The sequence below is a fragment of the Setaria viridis genome, chromosome 7 (genome assembly GCF_005286985.2).
Source record: "Setaria viridis chromosome 7, Setaria_viridis_v4.0, whole genome shotgun sequence".
Classification (NCBI taxonomy): Eukaryota; Viridiplantae; Streptophyta; class Magnoliopsida; order Poales; family Poaceae; genus Setaria; species Setaria viridis.
Window position 1 is genome coordinate 21,805,926 of NC_048269.2, and position 6,053 is coordinate 21,811,978.

Genomic DNA, 6,053 nt, shown 5'->3' on the forward strand with positions numbered 1-6,053 from the left:
TTATGCTTATGCATATCTGAGGTAGTTGTTCATGGTGGAGTTTGGAGGTAGTTGTTCATGGTGGAGTTTGTACGAGAGTTTCGGCTACTACCTTACTAGTACAATTATCCATTCTCCCTTGAAAACAAGCATTAGTAAATGGCAAGTTCTATAAAGTTCATGTTTACAAAAGAAAGAGTGTATATCTGTTTCACCCGGAATAATCAATTCTGAATATCTAACTAGCAATACCTGCTGACATTAACAACCATTAAGTCTGTGAGATAAGTGCCTCTTACGATATACTTTAAGGAAATTGGCGTGGACACGATTCAAGTGGGTACCAGATATACTTTAAGAAAATTGGCATGGGTACAATTCTAATGGATACTGAGTCAGACACTTCAATTCAAAAGTAGATATAATGTTATTAGGGATGAAAGCGGATGGGGCGCCAAGGCTAGACGAGACGCCTCTCCCCGCCCCCCTCCCCCCGTCGTCTAGTTAAGATATGGGGCCCATTCCCGGGTCTCGAAGCGGGGCTCGGTCATGGGCGTGGGAACTGTGAACCAGGATTCCCTACCGCATGGCGAGCCCCCATGGCTTGGTGTCACATCAAGACAATTAAGGGCTTGGGGAACCCACACGACAGCACCCATCAAAGGGGATGTGGGTCCCTAGCTGCTCGTGTTAAAAGGGCATGCTTTGAGTCAAGGGGCTTAGGGTGGTTCAGGGGCTAGTTTCGCCCAACCAATTTAGATGTCTAGACGCATAGACCATGACTTTTCCTTTCTGCATCAACACACATCCTAACCCTTACTTGGAAGTATCACAGTACACCACAAAGTCTTTCTTAATATCCGGTAAGATTAGTACTGGGGTGGTGGTAAGTTTCAACTTTAATTCCTGAAAGCTCTTCTCGCAAGCTTCTGACCACACAAACCTCACATTGTTCTTAAGTAGCTCGGTCACGGGCTTGGCAATCTTGGAAAAGTTCTCAATGAACCCCCGATAGTATCCTACCAATCCAAGCAAACTACTGATCTTGGACACGTTGCGAGGCTACTCCCACTCTGTGACTACCTCAATCTTAGCGGGGTCAACGGCTACTCCCTTAGCCAACAACATGTGCCCTAGCAAGGCAACTTCCTCCATCCAAAACTCACACTTGCTGAACTTAGCGTAAAGCTAGTGTTGTCGTAACCTCTCTAGCACGATCCGAAGGTGTTCCTCGTGCTCTTCTGCTATTTTTGAGTAGATCAGAATGTCATCAATGGATACTATACAAACTTGTCCAACTCCTCTATAAAGATCTTGTTCATCATGTTCATGAAGTAAGCTGGTGCATTGGTCAAATCGAAGGAAACAACGGTACCATGTGGTGAAGGCGGTCTTGGATATGTCACTCTCTCGAATCTTCATTTGGTGGTATCCTGACCTCAAGTCAGTCTTGGAGAAGTACTTAGCTTTTCTAAGCCGGTCAAGCAGGTCATCTATCCCTGGCAACGGATACTTATTCTTGATAGTCATGGAGTTGCGCGTCCGGTAATCCACGCACATCCTCATCGAGCCATCCTTCTTTCTCACGAACAGAACGGGTGAATCCCAAGGTGAAGCACTCAGTCGAATGAATCCTTGCTTCAACAACTTCTTCAACTGCTTCTTTAGTTCATCTAGTTCGTCGGCCGACATCCTGTACGGTCTCTTTGTTACCGGTCCTGCGCCGGGCATAAACTCAATAACAAACTCAACATCCCGGTCTAGGGGTAGTTCTATCAACTCTTCTGGAAACATATCCGAGAACTCACACAACATGGGTACTTCTTCCATAGCCTTGGGCTTCAAGTTGCATAGCATAGGGGCTGCCTTGGGGTATAGCGGCTCAAACTGCACCTGAACTCCACTTGGTTGTTCCAACCTAAGAAATTGGGGATTACACGAGATCAATCCTTTGTGCTTGGCCATCCAATCCATCTCCAAAATCACATCAATGCCTGAGGACTTCAGTACTATCAAGTCTGCTAGGAACAACCTCAATTATCAACGAAACTGCCTTGCACTCTAGGGTGCTCCTCACTTCTCCCAAGGGAGAGTTAGTTATAATAGGTCTTGGTCGAGGCATAGTAGGAAGAGACCGTTCTTTCACAAACTTGGTTGAAACATACGAAAACTTGGCACCAGTATCAAACAAAACTGTAGCTTTGATTGAGTCAACAAGGAACTCACCGAGGGTGACGTTTGGGGTTGTCGCAACATCCTCGTCCGTCAGGTGGTTCAGGCGCCCTCGGGTAGATGGCGGTGCAGTTCTTGCCGGGTTCCTCTGCCGCAGTCCTCCGAGTGCTGGTGACTTAGCTGGTGTCTGGTACTGGTTGGTGCGGTTCTGCCCTCCAGCCTGAGTCTTCTGCGAACACTCGAATGACTTGTGCATGGGCTGGCAGCACGAGTAGCAGACAACTGACTTCATGCCCTCAAGAGCGGTAGACTGCTGAGGCCTCTGTTTCCAAGTGTCGGAACTTTCACTTCCTCCTCCGATGTTCCTGTACTTCTATGGTTGAGTAGGGTAGTTGCGGGTTTTTTGCTGCTGGAACTATGGGGGTCCTATCCTCGGCCTCTAACATGGCCCTGAGCGTCTAGACTGGTCCTAGCGCTTCCTCTTGTTACCTCGTACCTCCTCATACTCAAGTCTTCACTTCTCAACTCAAAGTGCCTTGCCAACTAGAGCGTGTAGGGTAGGACAGTCGTAGGCAGACAAGTGCATCTCCATGCCTCTGTGGAGTCCTTTGCGAAACTAATGCATTTTCTTCTTTTCAATGTTGGAGTCATTTGGTGCGTACCTCATTAGCTCCTAGAACTTGTTGGTGTACTCCTGAACTTTCATGTTACCCATCTTTAGGTTGCAGAACTCGTCTGCATTTCGATCCATAATAGCCTCAGGGATATGGTGGTCGCTAAATGCCTCGGTAAACTCATCCCAAGTGATGTGCGCCGGGTCTGCGTGAGAGTCACAGAAGCTATCCCACCAGGCGCGTGCAGTCCCAATCAGCTGGTGGGTGGCAAGCCCCACGCACTCATCATCATTGCAGTCTGTCAAGTACAGCTTCTTCTAAATCTCTCTCAACTAGTTGTCTGCTTCCAGAGGATTATCTGAGTTGTTGAACGTGGGTGGATGGAGCTTGGTGAAACCTTATACCTTCTTCTTGCAAGGACTCAATTGGGGGGTTCCTACAGGGTCCTCATTGTTGGTTGTATTGGAGCAACGTGTTGGCTATAGTACGTATCAGCTAAGTCTGGATGGCCATCACCTCTGCAAGGTTGGGTGACGGCAGAGCCTGCTGGTCCTCTGCCCCTCCAGCATTCAGGTCCTGCTCCTGCTCCTCCTGGTTCTCTTAGTGGACCTCCCCTTCTATGTCAGCTTGGTCTCCCTGGTCATCCATCCCTGGGACATGGCCTCCTCGCCCTTCGCGGCGGCCTCCATGTCGTCCACCTCGGGGAGCACGACCTTCGCGGCAACCACGACCTCTGCCGAGGTTGGGCCCATCTTCTTTGGCCGCCTCCTCGAAACGGTGCAGCAATCGTCCCAACCTCCTCATACCCGACATTTGTTCCAAATGAGATCGTGGATCAGCGGGTATTCTTAAGAGATTAGACAGGGTTATTTAATTATTAAAAGAGTATCTAGCTAAAACATGCAAACAATTTCACACAAGCAAGAAGAAGCATAAGAACCACTGAAACCATGAAACTCCACATCACTCACGCAATGGCACCATACAAAAGAGGTGTATCTCGAGATCTACTCCAGAAACCTTCACGATTACATAAGGATCAACATCATACTACTACATCGATAATCATGGGGTGGTAGTCTCTAATGCTACTACATCATGGTGAGTCTAGCTCAAACCTAGCACTACTCAGATCAGAAGCGGTCCACTTATTCGGAGTACTAGAAGTCGCCGTTGTTGTCCATGTCCCCTAGGCGGTACCCTGGGGTAGGGGCATAGAATGGACCCGACTCTTCGTCTGAGTACACCGGCAGCTCAAGTGGTGCTCCTCCGTACAGCTGGGTGAGCGTAGACAGTGCTTTGGTCATCTCCTTGGTAGCAACTCTGACGGGTGGAGACATCACCTGAGTGTACAGTCTGGTTGGTGGTAACTCAAAGCTCTCCAAACGGGGCTCCCTCCTAAGCTCTGTTGGAACCCACACACTCAGCTCCTCCAGCTCCATCACCCTCCTGCGATCCGAGCGCTCCCACGCCAGCTGAATCCTCTCGGCCATGTCTCTGTCGTGGTAGCAACGTGCTCCAGGGTGAACCAAGTTGTAGTAGTTGCGGTGTAAGCGCTAGTGTAGCTGCTCCAAGATCCCATCCTTGGCGATCAAAGATGAGTCTAAGGTATCTGTCAGTTCCTCCTTCTACTTGAGCAGGGCGTCCTTCTCTTGAATGATCTTGTCCTTGTCCCTCAGTTCCTCCTCCTTTCAAACAACTTGAGCCTCAAGAGTGGCAATCCTTAGCGAGTCTCTCTCTGAGTGGGTAACCTGAGCAGTGTGCACCTCGCGCTGCAGGCAACGGTTCCTCTAGTTCATGGCTGTCAAACTGCACTCGAGCCCTAGTACCTTACCCTCGAGAGCTGCATTGGTAGCGATACAATTGTCTCACCCCTTGCTAAGCAACTCAACCTCACTGTCCATCCAGAATAGTGCCCGGTTCTAAGCGTGGATGCAGCGAGAGGCCACACAAAACTTCTCATCGGGTTTTTCTCGTAGTACCGACGGGCCGCACTCTTGACATCCCTTGATCCGCAGCAGGCCCTGGGTAGGCAACGGTAGGGGGTCTTCACCAATTTCTCATGGAGCTGTGCGTGCACCTCACGCATGGCTCTCCTGATGGTGGTCTGGTGAGCCTCTATCACGGATATCTCGAACGCGTGCATTGCGACCTTGTCAAACTCTGGTACCTTGGGGTCGGCGGGCACAATCAACTTCACCTCGGTGGGCATGGTGTCCACGATGCCCTTCATGCGGCCCTCGTAGCACACGTCCTGGGTGTAGACTCTGGCTCTCTCTAGGCCGTCGTTAAGCAGAGCGCAAAAGCCTCCAAAGCACACCCCTCTGGTGAACGGGTGCCACTCCTCGGTCGACATCTGAAAAACATTGTTAGGGTTGTTAGTAAGTCAGATAAGCTAGAGAAATCAAGGTAATAATAATAATTGTTCAAGGAGTTGTATAACAGTCAAGGAGTATATATACTCAGTTCAAGGATAGTTAGGCTTCCTAGACTAATGTTCATTGCTAGGGATCGTCCTACGATCAAGTATGGCAATGATACCAGCTAAAACGGATCAAATTCCCATTTCTAAGAATTCAAGCCTACGCACCTCCGTGATAGTCCTAGGAAGGCTATCACGTGCGAGTTCTTATCTTAGATAGTACAAATCCAATACATAAATATAGAATAGACTGCTTGATGAAGACAGCGACGAGCTCACGGATCTCCTCGGTGTGACGATGGCGGCTCGCAGTCCCCTCGACGGCATGGTGGCGACGAGCGGCTCCAGCTCCTTCCCTCGGCGGAGCGGCACCCCGGCGGCAGCGGCCCTTCTTATTCCTCCCTCCTTCTCTTCTCCTCCTTCTCTCCCTCTTCTCTCGATCGGCTGGCAGCGAAAAGGGGAAAAGCCCTGAGTGGTGTGGAATGGCGAGGAGAGGCTGCTGGCTGGGGCTAGGGCAGTGGGGCAGCGCGCCAAGGGCTGCGCGCTGTCGATCCTCGACGGGCGCGCTGGGGCATGGCGTGGCGGCCATCTAGCGGCTCGGCGCTAGGGTTTGCAGGCACGAGGCAAGGGTAAAGCGAGGCTTTCCCCGTGACGGAAGACTCTGGAAGGAGTCAAGGGTGCGCACGCAGCTGCGTAGTGTGCGCTAGCGTGGCGAGCTCACCCCGTCACCCCCGCACGCCGCGTGCGTGAGGCGTACGGCGCGAGGAGGAAGAAAGGGGAGTAGTGTCGGCTGACGAACGGACCCAGCGCGTCAGCGAGAGAAATAGAGGGGGAGCGGTGGTGTTGGCAGGCTGGCGGGCTAGCTG